Source organism: Pongo abelii, chromosome 11, assembly GCF_028885655.2.
Source record: "Pongo abelii isolate AG06213 chromosome 11, NHGRI_mPonAbe1-v2.0_pri, whole genome shotgun sequence".
Taxonomy (NCBI): Eukaryota; Metazoa; Chordata; class Mammalia; order Primates; family Hominidae; genus Pongo; species Pongo abelii.
Genome location: NC_071996.2, coordinates 27,384,429 through 27,411,319, shown reverse-complemented (window position 1 = coordinate 27,411,319; position 26,891 = coordinate 27,384,429). Strand labels below are relative to the sequence as shown.

General features: G+C 48.9%; 1 protein-coding gene across 5 annotated transcripts in view; it reads left to right on the top strand.

Moving 5' to 3' along the window:
• The first annotated feature begins 246 nt into the window (after positions 1–246).
• GLI2 (GLI family zinc finger 2) overlaps positions 247–26,891 on the top strand; it is a 256,865-nt gene continuing 230,220 nt past the window's right edge. For 3 of the 5 annotated variants that reach the window (XM_024243718.3, XM_024243717.3, XM_024243716.3), the window contains exon 1: positions 287–464. The gene's annotated coding sequence lies outside the window, so the exon portion shown is untranslated. The other 2 variants (XM_054549224.2, XM_054549225.2) reach the window with 2 other exon arrangements.

The following is a 26,891-nucleotide window of genomic DNA, read 5'->3' as shown; positions in this document are numbered from 1 at the left end:
CGGCGGCGCTGATGGATTGCAGAAGTGCCGGCGCTTGCCAGCCGAGGCAGCACGGCTCCGCGGACTTTTTTTCAAACTCCCATCAATGAGACTTCGAGGAGGAGCGGGCGGCGGCGGCGGCGGCGGCAGCGGCGGCGGCGGCGGCGGCGGCGACGGCGACGACGACTGCGGACGCGGAGGAAGGCCAGGAGCTGCAGGAGGAGCCGGAGGAAAGAGCGCGGGCCGCGCGGCGCGCCGCAGCCTCGGGGAGCCGCCTGCTCGCCGGCGGTAGGGGCTGCGCGGCACCCGCCCGCCTCTCGGTCCCCTCTCTTGCCTGGCCCTCCCCGCCCCGGCTGGCCGGAGCCCCGGCACAAGGCAGCCAGCCGAGGGTCGCCGCGCCAGCCAAGGTGGGATGGGGGCCCACAGCCACCGCCCGGCGCCCGAGAGGCCACCTGCGTGCTAGAGGCAAACTTTTGTCTCCCTCGGTAAAGTTGCATTGGCCTTCTTTTGCTTGCTTTTCGTGGCGAAGCGCCTCCCACCTCGGCCAAGCGCGGGCCGACTGGGATGCTGCGCCGTCTCGGAGGGTCCCTCGGCCGGGTACCGGTGCCTAGGCCTTGGGATCGGGGCACTGGGCTTTGGGGGACTAGAGGCTAGTAGGCGCGACCCCGCTTGGGGCTCTGGACAAGCAGGGCGGGGACGTAAGGAGAGTCCTGGGGCTTGGAGCTCGTGGCCCGAGGTCGATGTTGCACCCTCTCCCTACCTGGGGGAGAGCAGCACTCTTCTCGGGGTGCACAGCGAGCCGGCCTTCGCGCGCCGGCGGGGGTCTGTTTTTTCAGGGGGTGGAGGATGGGATCGGAGGCTGGGATGCTCCGAAGCTGGCGTAGGTGGGCATGGGAGCGTGTCTGCGGGCGTACTGAGTGCGGAGGGGCTGCAGCCAGCCACTTGAGAACTTCGAACTCCACTTCTCCGCGCTGCGCGTCCCGGAGCCCTGCCTTTCTTTCTTCCTTCCTCACTCCTTCCTCCCCCTCGCCGGGCCCGGCCGCCCCCTCCCCCTCTGCTTGGCTCTCCTCCTCGGCCCCCCCTCTTTGCCTCTCTCCTCCTCCTCTCCTGCCCTCGGCCCTGAGATCCGCTTGACTTCCCAAAGGGATCCGCACGTAATCCTTTGCCGGGTCCTCCGGTTCCCCCCGACCACCTCACTTTCATCCCTGCCCCCCTACTCATCGTCTCCCCCCACCCCCGACAATCTCTCAACAAGTATATTTGCTGAGGAATTTGAAAAATCCACTACTGCAACTTGATCTGTATGTGATGGATGGGGAGAGGCGCGGAGAGAGTTGGGCGCCAATCCTATTAAGGGTTTAGAGAGGGGAGTCTTTTCTCCGGACGGGGCGGGGGCGGGGAGCTGGGAGGGAGCGTGTGCTTGCGTGTGTGAGTGTGAGCGCGCCCGCCGCGCCGGAGAGCTGGGAGTCCACCCAGTTCGGCGCCTTTTCAGCCCGGCGGTAACTGCTGTCATTTCCTGGGAAACCCGACTTTTACCGCGCGGGGAGCTGGGGATGGAGCCCGTGCGCCTCACCCTGGGTGATCGGTCGCTGAGGCTCTCGGGGACCTCGAGCCCCCCCGCAGGGTGCCTCTCTCCACTACCTTCTCTTTTGTGTAATTGTTCTGTGGCTCCTAGAGTTGATCCCAGCTGGAAAAGTAGACCTGTCCCTACTGTCTGGTCCCGCGCCCTGGGAGTCTTGTAGGCGCCCCTCTGTCCCCCAGCCCGGGCATCCCGCTCGGTGCGCGACCTCTGGCACGGGCTTTGCAGCTCGGTGGCCGCAGCGGTGTCCCGGGCCCCCTCTCCGCCGCCCTTGCCGGGCGTGTGAAGGTTTAATCCCGACAGCTTCAGATAAAGGGAGCAGTTGTAAAACGCTCATAGGCTGTTTGCAGACGAGGCTCTGGGAGATGTAGGAGAATTTGAAAGTAAACGTTTCCCTCGCAAGCGGCATAAAATAGTGTTTAAACAAATATTGTATTGGCATGCTCCGGGGGCTCGGTGCCAAAAAGTAAAGTAAATAAACTGTGAAATCCAAAATATACAGCGGGGAAAGCGGAGGAATAGGCGGGTTTGTCACAGGCCTCCCTGATGAGACCAGTTTGTTCCAGCCACCTCACCTGCCAGCTTTCTCTCCGCCCATTTCCTTACCTTGCTGGGAGTTCCCTTGGCTGGGTTTCCCTGTGTCTGGGGGCAGGCCCTCCCTGGGGCCTGGGAACGGCTTTGCAGTTGCTTGTTTAGGGGGAAGCTCACGGTGTGGCTACCTGGGCCTGACTCCGCAGGGACGGGGGGCATCCTGGCTATGCCTGGCTGCTTTGAGGTTGGAGGCTCTTTATTTACGCTTTTCCCAGCTTCTGGTCTGTCCTGGGGCAGTCATTCTAGAATGTGGAATCCAGATCCATCAGGGGCCTTCTCTTCTTTTTGAATATGCTTCTTGTGCCTCTTTCTTCATCGTTCTTGCTTTTGTTTTCCTAGACTTGCTGCTTCTCTCTTGAGGGTTACAGGAAATTGTGGAGATGTTTTTCCCTGGGATTCGAATTCCACTCAAGCCCAGCCATATGGAAAGTTGTCGCTTGTCTGATGAGTTTTAAAGTTAATTATATTTGGTAAGATTTAGGGTGGTTTTATTTTCTCCTCTGCTTCGAGAAATATGCCAGTTTCATGAAATTGTTTCGTGATTTTAGGGGATTTAAGCTAACAAAGGGAAGATCCTGCATTTGAAAGAGCCCAGCTGCCCAGGAGGTATCCCTCAGGTGAACCAGCCTTCAGTTGGGCTAGCATCTGAGTGAGAGACTGTGGTCAGAACAGTCTATTTGCAAAGCCTCTTGGAGAGAATTAGAATTATAGGTAGAAAGAATTAGAATGATAGTAGAAAGAGCCTCCCAAGCCACCAAGGAACAAGGTAAGACTGCTAGAGATGGTTTTATCCTCTGTGGGAATTGATTTGACTGAATTTGCAGAGGGTTCAGATTCCTTCCAAAGAGACTTCTGGGCTGCTCCCAAACTCACTCTGCTCCGGCTTTGAAGGGAACTCTTGACTCGTGGCTTCCTTGAAGCTTGTGTGGAGTTAGCGAGGCCCTTGTGGCCAGGCAGCCTTGGAGTGGAGTGCCACTTCACTCTCCCAGGGATGCTCTGGTCTACTGGTGGAGAGAGCACCGAATACAGAGTCAATCCTTTGAGTTGCTTGGTCAGAAGAGGGGGCCGCAGGGCTTCTGGTCAGTGGCTCATTGCCTGGCTGCGGGGGTCTTGGGGGCTGTGTACTGTAGCTGGCTTGTTTGCACTGCAGACTGAAAAATACACAAATACTTCACGCTTTTTGTACTCCCACAAGTGCCCTGTACACAGTGCAGCCCCTGGGGCTGGATTAGCAAACCAGGGATTCAGCAGGCAGGCAGACAAAATTGGATATTTGCCTAATAAACACCCTTCTTCCATCGTCCCCCACCCCTGCCCCGGGGGTACTCCAGGGGAAAACTTCACTCCACAGATGCCAGCAGTTCCCTTTAAATGGGAGTAGGAGGTTGTCATGTGCACTTTGAAAGCCTGTGTGACCCCCTCACACCCCGCTGGCTTGTTAAAGCCTAGAATCGGAGTCCTACATCCTTGTGTACTCTTTGGGTAGGACAGCTGGCCTTTTCCTGGGGAAAGTGTGTTTAGCCCAGCTTCCTTTCATCTGCATGGCGCTTGCGGCAGGGAGGTGGAGCAAACCAGCCTTGCTTCTTGGAGGCTGTGGGGAGGAGAAAGGGGTTCTACCTGGGCCAGAGCCTGTTTCCTAGTGGACAAGGGGCAGCCAGGCCAGGTGGACCTCGCTGTGGACAGCTGCAGCTGTTCCCGCTGGGCCAGGGCCCTTTGAAAAGGAACCCGGGGGGAGCACATCCCCCCTTTCTTCTTTTCACTAAGTGTCAGAGGCATGGACAAGTGAAACACGTGAAGAATGCCAAAGAGAGAAACAGTGTTCTCAGATTCCAGAAAATTCAGAGGCAGAATAGGTGATTGTACCAACAACCAGAATGTACAGTGATTTCAGTTGCTCCTGAAATTGCTCCTGCACTTCTAAAGAAATCAGGGAGGAAAAACTGCTCTCTAATTGTTTCCTCAGGCTTGTTTAACAGATTTGAGAAAGGGTCATCCGACATTGATGTTTGAGAGTGTCCTTTGAAAAACAGTGGCACCTTCAACACTTTTCTGGTTTTCAAATAAACACACAACACCGGATTCAACATTAATCATTTTCTCTGAAATTAATTTGAGGGTTTGCTGTGGAATATCAAGAATTTTAAAAAAATCATTGATTATTATTTTTAGGTTTAGAAGATGACAAAAGCATACTTAACCCACAAAACTGTATTTAAAACCTGGGAAAATGCACAGATGATAACAGTATACTTTCTGCACATTTAATATCTTATTTTCCCCCAATTCTTTCATCAGCACAGTAATTCTCAATAATCCTGTTTGTGTTGTTTCTGGTTTCTTAAAAAACATACACATGGGGGAAAGTAACTCATTTAAGATGTGACCAAAAAGTACTTATTAAACTGTTTTGGGGATTTGGGTTTAAATTGAATAATGTTTTGTGTGTGTGCTTGCACATGTGTGTTGTTTAAAAAAAAAACAGGTTGCTGGGAAGTGTGTTTTAACTGTGAGTGCCGGGTTTCAGCTATTAGCATAAGAAAAAAAGTTTTAGTGCGTTTGCCATTGTCTTGAATGAAGAGTTCAGCAAAGGGAAGGAAAGCCGCAAAAGGGTGATGGTCCATTGAGATTCTTCTGCAGCCCCGAGCTCGTCATCTGCCTCTGAAATCTGTGATCGGATATCACTTTTATCTCGCTTTTCCATTCTCTGGCCTTTTTCACACGTTCACTTTTGTCAAGGTTTATTGATTATGTTTTCTTCTCTACAAATCTGTGGAAAATTTAATGAACCAAAAACAGCAGTGAAATAAAGGGGACTTTTTATTCATTAGCACGGGATTGGGATTGATTCCCCTCTTTGGGCAGCCGAGGGCCCCAGGCCTCCTGCAGGCAGCTAGAGGGAGGAGGGAGTGTGGCCCGGCTGCAGGCTGAGGCGGGGACTCCGCAGGCCTGTGGCCTGCAGGCTGAGCAGCACGGGCGCAGCCCTGCACTCCTGTCCCAAGTGAACTCTGAAAGCTTGTCCGCGATGGCTGTGCTGGTTGAGCCTGTATGCAACCACGCCGCAGCCCTCATCCGCCATGTCCTCCTGGGTCCTGGCTCAGTGGGCTTGGGGGAGGTGGGGCGGGGGGGTGTTGTTTGTATTTCCCAGACTTACAAACCATTTGAGTGCTGGGCCTTCCCTGGGACACAGTTAAGTATCTCCCTTCCTCCAGACCCAGCTCAAACCTGTAATTAAGCAAAGCCCCTGATGTGATTACGCTTTGCTGACTCGGCTGGGTTTGGAGCCATTCCCTCTAGGAAACAGGGTGAACTCTTGCTCTTCCCAGAGGTTTCCTGGGCAGCTTGTGGTGCACCTCTATTGTACACATGTCTGCCTGTCCCCCTCCTTTGGCTCTCTTCCTCTCCCTTCAGCTATCCGTCCTTTCCTTCTGTCTTTTTCTTTCTCCTTCCCCTTTCCCTCTCTTCTGTCCTGCCCCCACCCCCTCTTCTCTCTGGGTCTCTCCTTTCTCTCCCTTTCCATTCTCTCTCCCAGTCTCCTTTCTTCTCTTTCCCTCCGTTTCCCCCTCCTCCTTTTCCTCCGCCTTCTCTCTCCCTCTCTTTTCTGTCTTTTCTCATCTTTTCCCATCTTTCCCTACCGTTCCCTCCGCCCCCTCCCCGCCCCGCCGTCTGGACCTTCCCCTCCCTCCGCGCCGGCTTTTCAGCCCCGCGGAGCGCTGGCAGGCGAGGCCGCGTGTCCGAGCGGCGCCGACCGTGCCGCGGCCGGGGAACATTCCGTGCCCCGAGCGCCCCGGGCCCGCGGCTGCGGCCCTCCCACCTGCGCGCCGGCCTGGTTTGCAGCTCCCGAACAATGGCCACATTGTCGCGGCCGCACACCGGCCGCCGCCGGCGAGTGGCGGGAGGCCGGACTCTGCTCGTGGCGAGTCGGGAAGAAACCCAAGGGGCCAGGTCCCCACAGCCGCCCCCGGAGCGCGCGAGCGGCTCCCACCCGGGAAGGGCGCGGGTTCCCAGGGGCGCCCCGGGTGTTCCTCGACCCCGTTTCCCATTGGCCTGCCCTCTTGCCCGCTTCCCCAGGAGGGGCTTCCAGTTGCCTTTACAGCTGGCGAAGTGAATGAGAGCACTCCACGGGAGCCGGGAAGAGAGAGGCCCCGTGACCAAACTTTTGGTGGCGTCTGAAACTTTTTCTGTAACGCATCTGCAGAGAGTAATCACTAAGGCCGCCTCCTGCCCTTGTCCGCCGGGAAAGGAAGGGTGGTCCTCTCTTCCATTCGTCTTGACCTGTAGGGATTCGAAACCTCTTAGCGCTCAGAAAAAAGATCTTTGAATGCCTGATGTTAAAAGAGCATCCCTGGGTCCAAGATAGCCCCTTCAGCAGACGCTTAGCAATGCTTCTTTGTGTGCTGGACAATGCAGTAAGTCAGCCAGACTTTTGAGCCACATTTATAAGGAACTGTAAGGGCCGCTCAAGTACACTTGTGCTAAGTTGAATTGATTGAAATTTAATGGCGGTTAGTGGCGATGAATGGTAATGATTTTCCAGCGTATCTTTGGCATACTTGACATTAATAACTGGAGTGTGTGTGTACGCACGCCGAGAGCCCGCCACACACGTGAGGCCGTAGCATTATTCATTTTCCGAGGTGCCAGTCCTTTCTCTCCTCAAATCCTTTTCCATCTCACCATAATTCAGTTGTTAGGGTGACTTTTTTTTTAAAAAAAAAAGGAAAGAGGGAAAGAGAAAAATCTTTCTCCATTGAGCACGTACATCATGTCAACATAATTTTGAGCTCATGATTTCTTTTCAATTCCTACATAAATCAGCTTCTAATATATAGAATGTGATGAATTTGTTTTAGCTGCCATCATGAATTAATGTTATGCAAATAGAAGCTGTGCAGGTGAAATGATTTACTTAATAATTTCAACTTCTAATATTTAAACTCATTCATTATGTTGGAGTTAAAAAAAGCAAGTCCATATTTTTAAACCTGAGATGGGGAGATTAGTATGCAAATATTTGCAGTGCAGCAGCCCTTGATGACCAGAAAATAGCTCTTAATTTGTTGATTCTCTGGGAATCTGCAGCTCACCATACCAAGTGGCCTAAGGAGCAGGGGAAAGAAGACTTACCAAGTTTTGTCTGGGGGAGGACACAAATGCATTTCCATAATTCCATCGTGACCATCAATGTACTATATCCAATGAGACTGAACTCTCTCTGCTTTGGGGACCAAGGAAGGCTTCCCATTTGAATTCGTCTTGAAGAATAACTGTAACTGCCAGGTAGAGAAGGGTAAAGGGCTCTGATGTGCCGCCTCCCCCCTCCCCTTCCTGCTTCTTTGTCCTTTGTCCTTTGCTAGTTAAGACCATCTTAACACTGGAATTCCAGGGTTTTGGGAGGCTGAGGTGGGAGGATTGCTGGAGGCCAGGAGTTGGAGGCCAGCCTGGGCAACATAGCGATACCCTGTCTCTACAAAAAATAAAAATAAAAAAAGAAATCATCTTAAGAGCCAGTCATTAAATACCGGCCTATGAAGGTGACCCTGGTGTAGAAAGTTGGGCCAGAGGACTACCCAGATAACTGTTAGGAAGACTTTCTTATATATACCATCCTTCCCGGCTGTTTTCCTTTGGAAGAAGCTGAGGAAGAGCACAAGAGTGATGGATGGCTGCACTATAAAGATAATTAGCCCGAAGCCCTTGGAGTTATCCCCAGGGACAGGGACACCCAGTCACTCAATAGCTGGGTGACCCTGTGCAAGTTGCTTTGCCTATCTCTGGGAGGGGGGCGGGGCTTGGTAGATGTCATCTCTCAGGTCCTCCCAGCTTCAAAACCCTCTGAGCTAGCACACCCTGCCCGCTGGACAGCCGTCTCTAAGAGTCAAGACAGCGGGTAGGGTGGGAAGATCAGAGTCTGGAGGAAGGGAGGGTCTTGGGTACCCCCTGGGGAGAGCTGGGTGCCTCTCAAGGAATATGTCCTGCCTCTCCTTGCTGGCCACTCTTCTTAGCCAGCCGCTGTGCTCAGGTACCTCTGGGATGTGGTCACAGGGTCAGTGTAAATGGGGATGGCCTTGGGGACATTGGTAGAGAGCCGAAGCCTGTGATGGTCTTTTCAGACTTTCCCCAAGGCTGAAGATCAGTGAAGGAAGGGCTGACACATAAATTTGTCTTGGATCTCTGAAGATGATAAGGGTGGAGTTTTGACTTCACTTCTCAAAAAATTGAGGTCGTTGCAGTCTGATGACAGGTTGAAGGCACATCACTCAGACGTTTCTGCAGACAGCCGTGGGTTGTGCTGTCATGATACATTGTGTGTGTCCAGGCAGTGACAGTATATTTAGGGCTGGCCCTCGCTGTCTGTGGAGATCAAGGTGAGGGGACATCTCTGGTGCTCTTGGACTTGAGAGAATGCATATTTTGCCTTGTTTATGTACTGAAAGAAAAAATTGGACTCAGTAGCTACTCAGTTACTTCCATAGTTTTGAGGTATGTGAATCAATAGTTGGAACAGGATTGTAGGGTTTGAATGTAATTCAGGTACATTCATCTACCGAAGATGTGGTACATAATATAATAATTTACATACACAGTATAGTATGTTAGATTACCCTTCCTGCTGTTCAGTGTGAATGAGAGATGTGCGACATGTATATTTATGCTGATAGACATTTATATAGCTAAAACTTTAACTACCAGATTCCTTTAGAATTAGATTTTTTTCTTCTCCTAAAATGTGCTTGTACCCAAGAACAAGAAATTAGTTAATAGAGGCACATCTGAGAATAAGGCTGCAAAGTTCTCTAGGTGGGGTTGGTGGGCCTCCTGGATGGGATTCAGGTGGGAAGCTTGTTAAATATTGCAGAATCTTAGGTTCCCCAGGGAGAACCCATTGAATGAGAATTCCTGCAGAGTGGGTCCAGGAATCTGCATTTTATCCAGGATTTTTAGGGTGGGGTGATGAGGAATAATGTCTTTCTACTGTGATGTCCCTCAGATCTGGGACAGTCCAGGAATGGATTTTCAGCCAATTGCAGCACTTGCAGCTGCCTGGACAGCTGTTGCAGCAAGGAAACTATCTGAAAACAGAGGTGCTTCTGTTCCAAAACAGCTCTTACAAGTAGGCTCTAGGGCAGGGTCTCTCTTTCACAGGACAGTGGCCGAGACTATAAGGTGGCTCTGGTGGTTACTTGCTTTTACTGGCCCCCAAAAGAAACAAGAGAGTATATTAAGTTAACGTGTCGGTTTATGTGCTGTAGCTTCTGTCCCAAGTGTCCCTGGGACGCCTCCTTTCTTTTTCCATGTAAGGAACTGCAGTGCCATCAGGATGCTTTGTGGCTGAAGTGGGACCAGTTTGGCATTGGACAGTTTGAGTAGGTCTTTTGGAAGTTTGACCCACACTTAGGTTTGGTTGAAGGGCCTACCTTGTGGACACCTTTATGGTCCCTAAGAAAAGTAGGAAGGAGACAGATTGTCCGATAGGGGTGAAGTTGCAGGAGAGGATGCTGTGTGGTGGTGTCAGGCCTGAGAGCTGGAAGGAGCCTGCCCTGAGGGTGAGCAGAGCCCTCACTCATGATCAGGGGCCTAGGAACAGACTTTTCCTTTCACTACTGTCCTGCAGGCCTTGGAGACCTGGGCTCTTCCACACCCACAGCTGTGACCATGTGGGGTGGCTTCTGGGGCTTTGATTCGTACAGTTTTGCACTGCAGACTTCATTTGCTTGATGCTAACGTTACAAGTGCACCTGGGCCAGGACTTCAAGAGTGCATGGAAGAACACATTGGAAACATTTGAAATTGTGATGTGGGTGGGTCCTCATCCACCCTGCAGCTGGTTCACCTGGTGGCCATGTGGTGGGATTTGCTAGTCTGAAGAGGCTCAGGATTCCTTCTGTCCACATTTTTGCAGTTCTGCGCGGGCAGATACGTACAGTAGGTTGCAGGCTCTTGCTGGCACTGGGGGCCCCATGAGAAGGGAGGTGGGATGTGGGCTGGTGCCATTTCCATCTCCTCTGGATCTCTGCTGTGCAAGACCTGGGTGCCGCATCCTTCTGCAGGTGCAGCCCTCAGCCCCTGGGCCTGTAGGACCTGGTGCCCAGCCCAGCTGTTTTACCAAGAGCAGCAGAGGTCCCATGATCCAGTGCGTTGCTTCTTCAGCGCCATCTCTCTCCATCTTCAAGGGGCCACCTTGCATGGGTGGTCAGGAAAAGCTAGAGCGGGGCTCAGCTTACAAAAGACTGATAGCTCCTTTGGAAGCCTGGGTTGGCTGGGCTTCTGGGTCCCAAGCCTGCCCTGGTGGTGGAAGGCCTGTTCTCATGCTTACAGTGATTGTAGCAGTGAGAAGCGAAGCTCCCAGACCAGTGCCTGGCCGTGGGCATCAGTAAGGCAGCCTTGTGGAGCACCTGTGTCCACCTTGAGCTGCACCCCCCCCAGAAGCTGCCCAGCCACCTGCTCAGCCAGAAAGTAGAAGGCCTAAGAGAGGCCTGGGTCTCTCCGCTCCCCGGCCAACCCTCCTCCCGTGGGTGCCTCTGGTTTCCCCAGTGGCCCAGAGCCATGCCTATCCCTCTTTCTTCTGCTTCTGTTTTCTTGGGTTTTCCTTTATTTAAGTTTGAAGATCCATCTCTTTGCTGGGCTCTGGTCTCTGTATTCAAGGTCTGGACTCTGGTTTAGCACTTGGATTCAAGCAAACCTCTTTCTCCTGATGTAAAAATACTAAAAAAAGCAGCAAAACATTATTTGCCCCCCAAGATCTTAAAACTAAGACATGCCTTTTTACTGAAAATGTAAAATAAGGAGAAGCAGAAAAGGGAAATTTGGTTAAATTTCCTGCTAGTCTCTATTTTTTAATATAAAAATTTTTTTGCTCTATCCTTTCTTACAAAATTGAGAGTTACATTAATACAGTCTTGTAACTCCTGATTTATTTAACATTATATCATGGAGATCTCTCATGTTATTAATAATTTTTATTAGTGTGATTTTTATTGGCTACATAATATCCCTTTGTCTGCCTCTCTCGTATTTTATTTTATCATCTTTATACCATTGGGCATTTAGATTGTTCCTAGTTTTTGTTATTATAGATAATACTGGGATAGACATCCTTGTGTCTGAATGTTTACCTGGAATTCTGTTTCCTTAAATAGATTCCCAAAAGTGGAATAACTTAGCTAGAATATTTGGACAGCTGTTTTTCAGGCCCTTGTTAGGCCTTAGTGGAGTTCCAGCAGTATGTACCTAGCTTTGGGGAAGAGATGGGAGGTGCTAGCTAGAGGTTTTCAGAACAGCTATGCACAAATCAATGTAAGACAATTATCGAGTGCCTTCTGCATGCTCAGACACACGCAAGCCATTGGCAAAGTAGGGCCTCAGTTTGCAGACAGGTAAGCAGGGCCTCAGAGACACTGGCAAATCTCCATGTTCACCTGGGCAGTGGGGACAGAGCTCTGAGCAGAGGCAGGTTTGCTGACCCCCAAGCCAGGACCCTCTCCCAGAGTTGGCTCCTGAGGGCTGCCCTGGGAGCAGCTGGTTTGCCTCAAGCAAGGGCTATAGCACTGATTTCTCAACTGGGCAGTGTCTCCAGGGGGCATTTGACCTGTCTGGAGACATTTTTGGTTGTCACAACTAGGGGAATGCTATTGGTATTTAGTGGGTAGAGGCCAGGGATGCTGCTAAACATCCTGTAAACCGCAAGGCAGCCCACGACAAGGAATTTTCAGCCCAAATGTCAGCAGTGCTGCTCTCCAGAAACCCTGAGTGGGGGCACATCATGGGGGACCCCTCCCCTATTGACACAACAGGACTCTGCCACTGGGGCTTCCCAGGGACTCTGACAGTGGGGCTGTCAAAGCAGGCAGCAGGACTTTATTCAAACCTAGTTCTCACACCAGCCTGGAAATCTTAAACCTTTTCTGTGCCTTGAATTTGAAACAGTGTGGCAGGTGCCATCAAGAGGAATTCCTTGTGTAATCCATCAGTCAATCAGCCAGTACTTACTGGAACATCTGTTATGCACCCGGCAGTTATTAAGCTCACCGCTGTAGGCACACCTTGCTAACTTGGTTACGGAGCCGGCAGTCTCCGAAATCCCAGCAGGTTTCTCAAATGTGCGTCTTCCTCCTTATCCCCCTTGCCTAGGAGGGAGCCTACTTTAGGAAAGGCATGATCTGGAAAGGCATCATGGGAATATTGGCCAGGAGCCGGAATTGCCCCAAACTGTTTTCCCCAAGACCCTGGATAGGTCTGTTTTACTGGCTCCAGGCTGACAAATTTCTACTTCACAATGAATTTTGTGTTGAGCTATGCCTGCAGCTACTAGTCAGAGAATGCAGAGCCCTGTCAGCATAATGAAAAGCCCCAGAGTGAAGGCCTTGAGCAGTGGCTCTTTTAATTAACCAGTTTGCCGGAGCAGTTTGGAAGGCTTCCTCCAAGAGAAGGCCAGACTGGGTCTTCCAGGAGGAGGACTTTGCCAGCAGAGGGGTTGGGGAAGGAAGAGCAGTCTGGGCAGAGGACCTCATAGGGCAAGTACTGGACAGGGTGTGGCATTTCTAGAGCCTCTGGTATGTGGGAGGGTCAGCATGGGGTTGCCTCCAAGGGGCGGCTTTGTGGTCCCCCAGGATGACTCTTCTGCCTATCCATGGTTTAGCTTCAGGTCATGGAACATAAATGTGCAGAGGGCCCAGGTTCTTTCCGAGGCTGGAACATTTGGGATCCTGATGTGCAGCAATGCGATTGATCATCAGCTTTGCCTTCTCATTCTCCTCGTCTTGGGTTTGGGCTCAGTTTCTGAAGTTATATCTTTCTGTCTGGTGGGTGGTGGTTCTCAGAATGCTCTCTACTATGATCCCCAGTCAAGATTGTAGATTGAGATTAAGATTATAGTGATCTTGCATTCTCCATCCATCCATCCATCCATCCATCCTCAATCCATCGTCATCCATCTATCCATCCACCCATTCATCCATCCATCTACCCATCCATCCATCCATCCATCCATCCATCCATCCACCCACACTTCCACCCTTCCATCCGTCATACATTCATTGACTGCAAGGATTTTAAAGGCCTTTGCTGTTGGTCCTTGGTGTACCCTTCCTCCCCATCCATGAAGCCAAGGGTCATGTCCTCTGTAAAGTATTTCCTACCACAGCCCTAGGCTCTCACTTGTCTCTGGGATTTCCCTTGCTTATAACACTCAGTAATACTCCCTTGCTATTGTCTGTTTATTTGTGCCTAACACATGTTTGTTTATAAATGAATTTTGGGAAATGTTTCAAGGGAAGAAAATGGCATTTTTCCATTTTCTTCGACATCTCTCTTAAAAAATGTAAGTTAACCAGGTAGTCTCCAGATTGACCTCCTTGGTTTGAGAAAGCAAGCACAATTGTTAATTAGCGACTTGTTTTGATATAGTAGAGCTATGTTTTTAAAAAATCTAAGCATGTGGTATAGTTCATTTGGACCCCACACATAATCTCTTTGTACAATATTCTTATGCCCTTTGGAGGGATCTTCGGTGGGAGGCAGGATGTTTTGGTGGATGAGGAATTGGAAAGTTGGTGAGATAAGCAGAGTTCCAGGCTGACTTTGCCTGTGAGTTAACATGAGACCTCAGGTGGCAGGCCATTGTGCCTCTCTGGGTCTCCGCTTGTTCATTTCTCAGGACAGATCTTTTCTAGGACTCTGTAAGCTATGACAGTCAGAGCCTGGGATCATAATTGTTCTGTTCGTGCTTACAGAGGGTTGTATTTGGAGTTTTTAGACTCATTGACAGTCATCTCACTGATGTACTTGAATAAGGCAGCAGCCCCTGACCTTAGTAGTCCCTTGGGAAGTGCTCATGTCTTTAAATACTGTTGCATCACCTCAAGAGGGTGGCCTTGGAGACCAAGTGCTGCATCAGCCCCCACCACTAGGTATAGGACATGTGTCATGCAGTGGTGACAGCCTGATGCAGTCAGTATTATCACTAGCATTTTACAAATGCCACTGAGGCTTTGTGGTTTTATTGGAGTTGCTCTAAGTCCCAAAGATAGAACATCAACGTCACAGCTCCCTCTCCTCCCTGGGGTCTGTTTCTCATCCACCAGGATATCCACAGGGACATAAGGCTCTGCCTCATCCTCTGAGGGGAGGGCAGGGCGCAGGCTTTGTCTCAGCAGAGACACCCTCTGCCTGGGTGGCCCCTCGTGTCCCTGTCGTGAGCCTCAGCCCCTCCCACTCCAGGAGGAGGTCCACTCACTTGCTCCTTCTGTGTCCCCAGCTCTCTGAGGGAGGGCTGAGGCTAGTTCTTTTCCAGGCTAGCTCACCACTCCCTTTGGGGGGCAAGTTTGGGTGCTACACTTCCACATAAGCCAGCAGGGCATCAGTTTGGCCCCAGAGCCAGTGCTCTCCTGAGGGGGACTGTCCAGCTGTGGCATGGCCATTGGGAAGGGACAGGTGCATCAGCCCCTTCATTGGGAAGATTCTGTGGAGCGAGGGGCTCAGAGCAGGCACTGGAGATAGACTGCAAATCCAGCTCTGGCCTGCCATTTTCTCATCTGTAAAGTGAGGATAACTCTAAGACCCATCTCAAAGGGTTAGAGGTAAAAGAGTTAGTATGAGACAAGTACCTGGTGCATAGTAAGCACACAATAAATCTTGGTTGTTATTATTAAAAAGGCAGTCTGTGTGGGCACGATATATTTGGCAGCTACCACTCTAGTGACTCATTTGGGCTCTCGTTAGGCAAAGTCCTTATTCTCATTTAGCACATGCTGCTGGTTTACGCCATAGTTCCCATCTTGCTGGGCCTTAACAACGAAAGACATCCTGGCAGGGAGCAGAGCCTGCCCTTCCCAGAACCTGGATACTTCTGTGCTCTTTTCTGTGGCCAGGGAAGGGGTCCGATGTTTACCAGGGAGTGCTTTTAACATGTGCCTGGTACAGCATTTTACCTTTCCACCTTCATGCTGCTGGAGGCTGCACTGGGCCCGAGGGGGATGCCCCGGTACCGCCTGCCTCTACCTTGCTCTGCAGAGGCCTCTCCAAAGCGAGCCTTCCAGCCAGATCCCTCCGGAAGCCAGGATGGTGGCCCCCAACTCTGCTCCAGCTGTGGAGACTGTTGCCAGTTGGAAAAGGTACACGTGTCTTCCTGAGGGTACTGACTGTGTGGTTCCCACAGGGCCAGCCCCCTGCAGCTACTCAATGTGAATTCTGAAGGATAGGACAGCCGGAAAGGGCCCCGGAAGGATCCCTTGCCCCAAATTGGCCTTTTCCCATCTTTACCCCAACTTAGGGATCATGATGGCCCAAATATTAAAATAACATTTGTTCTTCTAGATTTTTTTTCTGTTTTATCTTTTGGGCCTGTTTAATTCTAGTCTTTTTTTCCTGTGAATATTTATCCTTTCCACTGTTCTCCCCTTCCCCCAAAACTTTACAGATTTTAGATTGTATGGTTTACAGTTTTGCATCTCGTACTTTTTACTTAATACTTTTTGATAAACATTTGTTGTAGCCCTGACAAAATGATTACTCTATTTTGGACATAAAAGCCAATTTTTCTTTATCATAAGTAATTATTCTCCAAACACCCTTGTATATAAATACTCTGAGATTATTAGTGTGCATAACTTTCTCTTTTAAATAAAAGCAGATCCTTTATAAAATAATTATGAGAAAATTATTTAAAAGAGGAAAAGAAGGCATTCTGGACTCCAGGCCCACGTTGGTGTTCTCTGTGGGTAATGCCGTAGCATCTTGGTGAGTTCCTTCTAGGCCTTTCTCTATTTATGTTTATGAATACCTTCTGGACTCATGGGATCATAGCACACATATTGTTTTGCAATCTTAACACTGTATTAGTGTGCATGTTTTCCCACAGATATGTCTTTGACCACATTCTTTGAATACATTTCCAGAGGTAGAATTCTTGATCAAAGGTGAGATCATGTTTAAGGCTCTTTATTCATATTTCTGGGCAAGTGATTAAAAATGTAACTACCCAGGGGAAGGCGGCCCATGAAGCCAGTTTCTTTCTGATGCAAACGTAATAAAGATACAAAAGGTTAAACCTGCAGAAATGTATAGTGTTGAGTGAGCAGGACCCCCATTAGAGAGAATGGCTGATAGTGAGTATGCGTGTGTCTCCATTTCTCCATTGATATAGACCAGTGTTTTATTGTTATCATTTATTTTTACACCAGTGGGATCATACTACTACAGTGTTTGGCAGTTTGCTTTCTTTGTGGTCATTTAGCAATATGTCTTGGCATTCTATCCACGTGTGTACATGTATGTATATGTGTGTAGATCAACTTCACTCACTTTATTTCTCGCCTATCTTTAATTTTTTTTTGACACGGAGTCTCTCTCTGTTGCCCAGGCTGGAGTGCAGTTGCGCAATCTTGGCTCACTGCAACCTCTGCCTCCCAGGTTCAAGCTATTCTCCTGCCTCAGCCTCCCGAGTAGCTGGACCACAGGCACCTGCCGCCATGCTCGGCTAACATTTTGTATTTTTAGTAGAGATGGGGTTTCACCGTGTTAGCCAGGGTGATCTCAATCTCCTGACCTTGTGATCCACCCGCCTCGGCCTCCTAAAGTGCTGGGATTACAGGCGTGAGCCACCGCACCTGGCCCTATCTTTAATTTTTATTTATACTTATTTATTGAATAGTAATATACCTACATGGTTAATAATTTCAGAAAGCATGAAATTATACATTATAAAGTTTTCGTACCACTGCCATAGCCCAGCCACCCAAAACCTCTCAAGAATGCTAGTTTTTTGTGTATCCTTCCTGAAATAAGTTTTGTGTAAGTGGCATGGAAATGAGTATATATAATCTTTTTTACTTTTTTGTACACAAATGGAAGTATATTTTACAGCCTGTATTGGAACTTGCCTTTTTCACTCACCTTTTCCTGTGAGCACATAAACAGCTTCCCATTCAGTGTGTCTGGGCGGGATACCACTGTATGGTTATACCATCGGTTATTTAGTAGCTATTGATGAACATTTGCCACTATAAACAAGTTTGCATTGAATAACCTTATGTCATTTCACATACATGAATATCTCTTTGCAGATAAATTCCTAGAACTTCTGGGTGTAAAACTTCTGGGTATAAGGGTGGGTGTTTTTTTTTCTGTACGTATTTTTTTTTTTTTTTTTTTTGAGACAGAGTCTTGCTCTGTCGCCCAGTCTGGAGAAGTGCAGTGGCACAGTCTCAGCTCACTGCAACTTCTGCCTCTCGGTTCAAGGGATTCTCGTGCCTCAGCCACCCCAAGTAGCTGGGATTATAGGCGTCCGCCACCACGCCCGGCTAATTTTTGTATTTTCAGTAGAGACAGGGTTTCGCCATGTTGGCCAGGCTAGATTCAAACTCGCGACTTCCGGTGATCTACCTGCGTGGACCTCTGAAAGTGCTGGGATTGCAGGCGTGAGCCACCGTGCCTGGCCTCTCTACGGATATTAATCTTTGCAATTTGATAGAAGAAAAAATCTGATTGTTTCAATTTTCATTTTTTAGCATCAGTAATATTAAACATTTAAATACTTTATTTTCCATTGTATTTCACTGTGTGTTTGTTAGTTGCTTGTGTTTCTTAGCAATTTTTCCATCAGTGTCTTTGTTTTTTCTTAAAGATTTGTATGTTTATCATAAATTAAAGCTATTTCCAGGCTGGGCGCGGTGGCTCAAGCCTGTAATCCCAGCACTTTGGGAGGCCGAGGAGGCCAGATCACGAGGTCAGGAGATCGAGACCATCCTGGCTAACACGGTGAAACCCCGTCTCTACTAAAAATACAAAAAATTAGCCGGGCATGGTGGCAGGCGCCTGTAGTCTCAGCTACTCAGGAGGCTGAGGCAGGAGAATGACGGGAACCCGGGAGGCGGAGCTTGCAGTGATCTCGGCTCATGAGCCGAGATCGCGCCACTGCACTCCAGCCTGGGCGACAGAGGGAGACTCCATCTCAAAAAAGAAAAAAAAAATCTATTTCCTCTGCTTCTCACATGTTACAAACATTTTTTTCTTGTGCCATCTCTATTAAAATTGTGTTTATGTTTATAGATTTGGGGGTACGAGTGCCGTGTTGTTATGTGGATATATTGCGTAGTGGTAAAGTCTGGGATTTTAGTGTAACCATCACCGGATAGGGTACATTATAACCATTTGGTAATTTCTCATAAGGGTGGGTGTTTTTGTACTTTAGATAGATATTGGTAAATCACTTTCCACAGAAGTTTACACTCCCACCAGCAACGTACGAGAGTGCTTATCTGCCCATATCCACATCAACAGGGAGTGTTATCAAACTTGTCGATCCTTGCCAATCAGAGTTGGAAGAGAAACTACGTTTCAGCGGAGTTTTTAAAAAAATGTACAGTTTGATAAAGTTTGACTTGTGTGTGCAAACCATCACCATAATCAAGATAATGGACATATCCATCATCCGCAGAAGTTTCCTCATGCCCCTCTGTAATCTGTCCCCCCACCACACCCCCTGGCCTTCCCTGGCAACCACTGATCTGCTGCCTGTCATTTTCCAGAGCTTATAAAAGTGGAACCATACAGGATGTCCTCATTTTTGTCTGGCTTCTTTCACCACAATTATTTTGGAATTCATCCATGTTACTGCACGTATCAATAGTTTATTCATTTTTATTGCTGAGTAGTAGTTCATCATACAGATATATCATAATTTGTTTATCCAGATGCCTGTTGATGGACATTTAGGTTGTTTCCAGTTTTGGGCTGTTACAAGGGAGACTGCTTTGACCATTTCTGTATAAGTCATTGTATGCACATATGCTTTCCTTTTCTCTTGGGTAAACATCAAGGAGTAGAATGCCTGGATCATACAGTAGGTGTGTCTGGGTCACAGGGTTGGTATATTTAACCTTTTTTTTTTTTTTTTTTAAAGACAGAGTTTCACTCTTGTTGGCCAAGCTGGAGTGCAATGGCGCAATCTTGGCTCACTGCAACCTCCGCCTCCAGGTGCAAACGATTCTCTTGCCTCAGCCTCCCAAGCAGCTGGGATTATAGGCACCCACCATGCCCAGCTAATTTTTGTATTTTTAGTAGAGACGGGTTTCACCATGTTGGCCAGGCCAGTCTTGAACTCCTGACCTCAAATGGTCTACCCGCCTTGGCCTCCCAAAGTGCTGGGATTACAGGCATGAGACACCACACACAGCCTATTTAACTTTTTAAGTAACCACAAAACTGTTTAATAAAGCAGCTGTACTATTTTATATTCCCACCAATGGTATATGAGAGTTCCATTCCTACCACATCCTAGGTAACACTTGGAATAGTTAGTCTTTTGAATTTTAGCCACTTTTATAGGTGTATAGTGATATATTATTGTGGTTTTAACTTGCATTTTCTTAATGACTAGTGATGTGATTCTTTTGGTGTGCTTTATTGCCGCCTGTATATTGTCTTTAGTGAAAAGTCTAAGAAAATCTTTTGCTCAATTTTTTTTTTAACATGGGTTGGTGATTTTCTTATTGCTCAGTTTTGAGAATTCTTTATATATTTTGGATAGAAGTCTTCTGCAGATATTCCAGCCTGTGGCTTATCTTTTCATTTTCCTAACAGTGTCTTTTGTAGACTAAAGGATTTTAGTTTTGATGAACTCCAGTTTATCAAATTTTTCTTTTATAGATCATGCATTTGGAATTGTATCTAAGAAATATTTGCCTAAATTGAAGTCACAAAGATTTTCTCTTATGTTTTCTTTTAAGAAGTATTAAAGTTTTAGGTTTTAAATTTAATATATGATATATATTAAATTAAGCTAATATTTGTATATAGTACAAAGTGTGTATCAAAGTTCTTTTAAAAAATTGTTCCAGCACCATTCGTTAAAAAGATTATTCTGTCTGCATCAAGTTGCCTTTGCACCTTTGTAAAAAATCTCCTTCCCATATATGTGTGGGCCTATTCTGGACTTTCTGTTCTGTTCTTTTGATCTATTTGTGTATATTGACACTGACAGCACACTTTCTTGGTTATTGTAGCTTTATAACAAGTCTTGAAGTCCGGTAGCTTAGCTCTCTAAGTATTCTTTTTCTTTTTCGGAGTTTGCATTCTAGGTCCTTTGCATTTTCATATGAATTTTGGGATCATCTTGGCAATCTCTCCAAAAACCCTGCTTTTAAGATTTTGATTGAAATTGTGGTGAATGTAGATGTATTTGGAGAGAATTGACATCTTAATAATATTGAGTAATCTGGCTCATGAACGAGGTATGTCCTTCCATTTATTTACATCTTCTTCATATTCTCCTAGCAATGTTTTATAACTTTTAGTGTACAAGTACTGTACATCTTTTTTCAGATTTATTCTAAGGTATTTTATGTTTTTTGATACTGTTGTATTATTTTAAAATTTCAATTTGCTAATATTAAAGAATATAATTGGTTTATGTATATTGCTTTTATATTCTGCTTTTTGTAGATTTTATCAGATTTTATACATAAGTGTTTGTGTCATCAGTGAATACAGATAGTTTTACTTCTTCCTTTATAATCTGAATTCCTTTTATTTAGTTTTTTGCCTTTCACTGGCTACAACCTGCAGTGCAATGTTGCCTAGAGGTAGTGAGAGTTCTTATTCTTATCTTGTTTTTGATCTTAGATTGGATAACATAATAAATTTCATTAATTGGTTTTCAACTGTTAAAACAATTCTTTAAAATTTCTTTTGTGTATTTTGAAGCTCTGTTATCAGGTGCACTGATGTTTAGGATTGTCATGGTATCAAATGACTTTCTTTATCATCTCTGCTAATATTCCTTGCTGTGGCTGCTTTTATGATTTTCTGTGGGTTTGTAGTTTTTATCAAATTTGGAAAATTTTTAGCTTTTATGTCTTTAAATGTTTCTTCTTCCTATCCTCTATGTTCTGTTTCTCCTTTGGGGACTCCAGTTACATGTATATTAGGCAGCTTGACGTTGTCCCACAGCTCATAAGCTCTTTTTTAATTGTTTTCTTCTGTTTATAATACCAGATAGTTTTTATTGCTATTTCTTCAAGTTCACAGATATTTTTTCTTCAGTGTCTAATCTACCACCAATTCCACCTAGTGATTTTTCATCTCTAGAAGTTTGATTGGGTCGTTTTATATCTTCCATGTCTCCACTTCACTCTTTGGACACAGGAATTCAATTATAACTACTGTTTTCATGCTCTCATCTGCCAATTCCAACATTTGTACCTGCTCTGGCTCAGTTTTGGTTGATGTTTATTTTCCTCATGTACTTTTCTGCTTTTTTTTTGGCATGTCTGGTAATCTTTGCTAGATGCTAGAATATTGTAAGTTTTATCTTATTGGGTGTTGAATATTTTTGTCTTACTATAAATATTCTTGAGCTTTCTTCTAGGATTTGATTGATTTACTTGGAAAGTTTAATCTTTTTAGATTTGTTAGATGGGACCAGAGCCTAGGGCTAATAATTCCTTGCTATTGAGGTAAAATCCTTCAGAGTTCTCTACCCAAGGCTGTGTGACTTTTGAGTTTTCCAGTCTGGCTGGTGGGCATAGGCACTGGCCTTGTCTGCACTGGGCACCCTTCCCTCTCATCCTCTCAGCTGGTTCTTTTCCTGGCCTTGGGGAAAGAACAGTATGTGCTGATTCTGTTCTGCAATGCTCCAGGAGGACCCCCTGCAAGCTCACCAACGTTCCCCTTCTGTTCAGCTTTTCCTGCTGGTCTGGTGTTCTGCCATGCAAAACCCTAGTTACCATGGTCTCCCTCCCCTCCAACTCCATCTCCATCTCCTTAACTCAGGAATCCACCAGGCTCTGCTTGGGGTACCCCTCCCTGTGCCGTGGCCTGGAAACGCTCTCTGGACAGGAAGCTGGGGCAGGCTAAGGCTCACCTCTCTGGTTTTCGTTCCTTCATTGCCTGATGTTCATTGTCCTGAAAAGCCATCGTTTCCATGGTTTTGCTGGTTATTTGATGGTTTTGGGAGGGAGCTTACATCTGGTCCCTGTTATGCTATCTTGGCCGAAGCAGAGAGCTCACCTTGCACTTTTCTCACTAGCAGGGCCTTTCTGATTTTAAGTGGTGTAAATGCTCCACTGTAAGGATAGTCCTCACCCTGATGTGTTTATGACCTGACTGGAGAGGCTGGTGTGGCCGGCGGGTGTGAGGAGGGATGACTGGGGAGGGGCCTGAAGCTGACAGGGGCAGGGACATCTCACCACTTATCCAGGCCGCCTGGCCTTGAGGGACTAGGCCTCACAGAACAGCTGTGTGGGCTGGAGGTTTGCAGTTTACTCCTAGCACCACACACAATCTCAGCAGCTTTTCCGAGGGCTTTGTGCACAGCTGAGCGTGGGAGCTGCATCAGGGCAGAAAGCCCCAGAGTGCTCAGGCTTGCCAGCAAAGGCACTCTTCCACGATGCTGTCATGGGGAGAGGGGAAAGCGGAAGTGGGAAGGGCCTATGTGAATGGTGCTGGCTGGGAGGCCTGGCTTCCTCCCCCTGACCGGGCCTCTCAGACCTGGCTGCAGGACCCAGGACCCTCCCTTGTGAGGGAGTGCTGGGGCCTAGGCACAGATGTTCAGCCTGGGCCCCTGGCCTGCCTACATGCTTAGGAGAGGGGAAGCCACGGCCAGGCCCAAGGCCTAGACCCAGGGCTCCCTATAACGTCTGAGCTCAGCTACACAGTGGAAAATGGAAAATATCTGCTGGGCCTGCAGCCTTGGGTGGGGTGGCTGTAAATCATCCAGGAGGCTGTGAGAGCTGCCCTTGGGCCTCCTTGGCCTGGGGGTGAGGGCCGTGGGTGGGCCCTGGGGAGCCCACCATCCAAAGGTCAGGCCAGGCCAGCCGTGGGAGACAGAGTGAGGGTCAGCGGGCCCCAGAGACTGGCCACTCCTACCCTCTTGTTGCGCAGAAGGGGAGGGGCAGTGGTGGTGACTTTTCCAGGAACATACAGCCTGATCAAGGCTGAGGTGCAGCTGGCCTTCCTCTCCCCTCTGGAGGAAGTGGACACGATGACTGGGGGCCAGGCCCTTTCTGTGCCCAATCCTGCATGATCTTCCCTGCACCCTCCCCCACCCCCACACTGGCAGGTTTCCTTTTGTTCATGGAGCTGTGGTTGGCTGTGTGAAGTCTCTCGAGCAAATGCAGCAGCAGAGCTGGTCTGAGAATGTAGGAACAAACAGACTCAGTTTCTCTTATGCTCTCACTCAGTCAACACAGAAAACATGTGTGACCAAATGTGTGGGGGTTTTTCTCTATACCCACGGCAAGCAAGCAAGCATTTCTGCCGTGAATACCAGCTAGGTGTCCTCCAATTCAATTCAGTTTTGACCCTGTCTACCTGGAGACAGCATCAGATCCCACAGGTTGAAGAGCTCAGTCCCACAAGACCGCCCCTACTTCAGATGCCAGTCTCAAGTACAGGTTCTTCAACTACCTGTGCTTCTGACTAACCAGCTATAAATCTGGGTTCCCATGCCCTCTTCCTTGGGCTTGATTAATGTGCTAGAACAGCTCATAGAACTCGGGAAACACTTCTGTTTACTGGCTCATTGTAAAGAATATTACAAAGGATAAAGGTAAAGAGATGCACAGGGTGAGGCATGGGGGGTGGTGCAGAGCCTGCATGCCCTTCTGGGTGCACCACCTGTTAGGAACCATGTGCTCAGCTATCTCTGGAAGCTCCTGAACCCAGTCCTTTTGGGTTTTTATGGAGGCTTCATTACATATGCATGACTGATTAAACCATTGGCCATTGGTGATCAACTTAACCTTCAGCCCCTTTCCCTGCCCCGGAGGTTGGAGGTAGGGCTGAAAAGTCCTAACCCTCTCCTCTGCCTTGGATTTTCAGGTGACCAGCTTCCATCCTGAAACTACCTAGGGCCTACCTAGTTACAGTCAACTCATCAGCATACAAAAAGACACTCATTTCTCTGGAGATTCCAAGGGTTTTATGCCAGGAAACAGGAAGACTAAATATGTATTTTACAAAATATATATTTTACACTATCACAGCTGGACAGTTCAGCCTGTGTGTCCTCAGGTGAGAGACCCGTGGGAGCTCTTGGATGAGGGAGGGGCTTTAGCCCTGGGGCTGCCCCTTGTGAGATTCCCCAGTAGCATCCCCCAGCCTCCCTCCCTGCAGTGTTGGGTAAACCTCCCAAGGGCAGGGATGGGCCAGCTCTGCCGCTTCAGCGGAGGCCCTGGCCCCTGTGGGCCTCAGTTGCTGTCTCTGTCTGATGAATGGGATGTGTTAGATAGTCTGGGGCCCATCCCAACTGTACAACTTCTCGGAGGCTCTCCCTTTTTCCTGGGATATAGGTCCTCCTAGGAATGCCAGGCCAGTGGGGTGGTCTTATGTGGGGTCCAAGGAGGTCTGGGGCCTCCCAGGTGCCATCGCTGTGCTTTTGAGGGAAAACTGAAAGTCTGAACCTTCCCAGGACTGGAAGGGACAAGTGATTTCTCAGGAAGTGGAGGCAGGGTGGACCCTTCCCCGGGCCTGGAGTGACTTCTGGAGGTTGTGTTAGGAGATATGGGGGACTCTTCCCCTTTGGCACTTGTATGTAGAGACATATCTTTAGATGTTTCTGGGGAGGTGACCAAATTTGAATCATCACCTGAGCTCCTTGGTGATTTGTCTCAAGCCAGGGATGCAGCACCCCCCTGTCTGCCTGCCCGCATGCTTGGTGCCGCTGAGCCTTGGTTAGCTCTTGGACCACAGAAGTCAATCTTTTCCAGTGGCTCAGGCCTCATCTCTGTCTCTTTTGGCTCTTTTTTCTCATGCCCCAAAGTTCGGTGATGTCTGCCTCCTTGCAAAAATCAAAACAAAACTGTCATAGTGTTTTCAGGTCCTTGTGGAATGCCACCCTTTAATTCCTCTTCATTAGGCATGCTTTTCTCCTCCAAGCCTGTCCTGAGAAGGTTCTCCTGACCCTGAACGCCCTCTTGCGCAATCCTTCTGGGCAGCCCAGTGACTGTGAGGTCTGCTGAGGCCGGCCTTGTCTTGCGCAGGAAAAGCAGGGCGGGAAGGAGAGCAGAGTGGCTGGGCCTGGACCACACTTTGGGGTTGCTGCAGTGAATGCTGTGGCCAGACATTTCTTTCCATCTATGGCTGGTTTGGATCTTGGTGTAGTTTCACAGGTTTTCAAAATAAAGGAGAATGAGGTGGCAGGAGAAAGGCAGGTGGCCAGGGATGAAGATCACCTTGTTTACCAGACTCTACTGGCTGCATTCAGGCTAGATTCTGGGCTAGATGGGAAAACTTGGGGCTTGACCCAGGGATGGGGACATATGGGCTGGGTGGGGACATAAGTGGACCTGAGTGGAGTGAAGAACCGGGAAAGCAGCCCTGGGCTTGTTGAGATCCCAGAGCCCAGGAGGTGAGACCGAGGATTCTCACGGCCCAGCCCAGGAGGTGAGACCAAGGATTCTCACGGCCCAGCCCCGTGGGTGAGACCAAGCATTCTTATGGCCCAGCCCAGGGGGTGGCTGCTTCTCTCCCTGTTCTTTTCTCCCCACCTCAGATTCGCTCTAGACAAGGTGGACAGAGGAATTTGCAACTGGAACCCAGAGGGGGTGTGTGTGCAGAGGTGGAGGGCGTAGTGGGATAGAGAGGGCTAGGAGGAGTGTGGAGACAGAGGCAGAAGGGTCTGGGGGGTCAGGGGTTGGGAGAGTACTTAGTCCCAGCCTGGGAGAGCCACCTCCCCTGCCTCCCTCAAGCTGCCGATCCGTTGTTTGCTCCTCCGGCTTCCTGCCTGCCCCATGGTGCCGGGAAGGAGCAGCTTGTGCCATTCCAGGATGCCAGGCCCTTCTCTCCCCAGGGCTCTGTGTTGCTCCAGTGCCAAGGACAGCTTTCTTGGTGTATGGCCTGGGGCAGGGACAGGAGCTCTGGGGAGGCAGTGATTGCTTGTGGGGAGATTCTGCACCCTCTTGGTCCTTGGCCAGAGGGAGAAGCCTCCAGAAAAGGGTTGTTTCCCTTCTGCAGGGGCAAATTAGAACATTAGGCAAAAGTACAGAGTGAGTCCCCAGTGCTGCTTTGCTTCAGCACAGCTGATGGCAGACATCCAGATAATGAGATGCACCCACGGAGCCGGGCAGTTCTGGTGCCACACTCTGCTGGGGGCACAGGGAAGTGGCTGCCACCCATACCCAGGGACATAATGAGACCGAGTAGCCCAAGCTGGTGGCAGTCATGGCCTCTAAGGAGGGGTCTCCGGCTTAGGGGTTTCTACTGGGGCAGGGTCCCTGGCTCTGGGGGATGGATGGGCCTGAGGCTGGCCTTTGCAAGGGATCAGAGCTTGCTAGGGACTTTGCCTGTGTTTCTCATTGAGTGACCTCAGCACCTAACTTGCGTGGTGGTTCCTGCTGGTAGACCTGTTTCAGAGATGAAGAAATGGAGGTGCCACATCCTGAAGGATCCCATCTGGGACCACACAGCTGTAAGCCTGCCCGCTGGAATTTGCAGGCAGGTTGGCTGGTGCCAAGGCTGGGCTCTCTCCCCAGTACCAGGGTCCACAGCTGAGTGACTGAGACAGGCAGGAGGAGAGTCCCAGGAAGGGGCAGGTCCCAGGAAGGCACAAACACACCTCTTCCTTATAGCTGGTGGGGAGCCCTGTCTCACCTGCAACAGACTCAGCCATCCCCTTCCTGTGCCTCCGCATCTCCCTGAGAAAGTCACAGGCCTCCCCATCGAGAGTGTCGAGGGCCTGCCACTAGCATAGGCTCAGCACCGGCCCCCAGGCCCTGGCCCCTGTCTTTGCCCATCCCACCATGAAAGG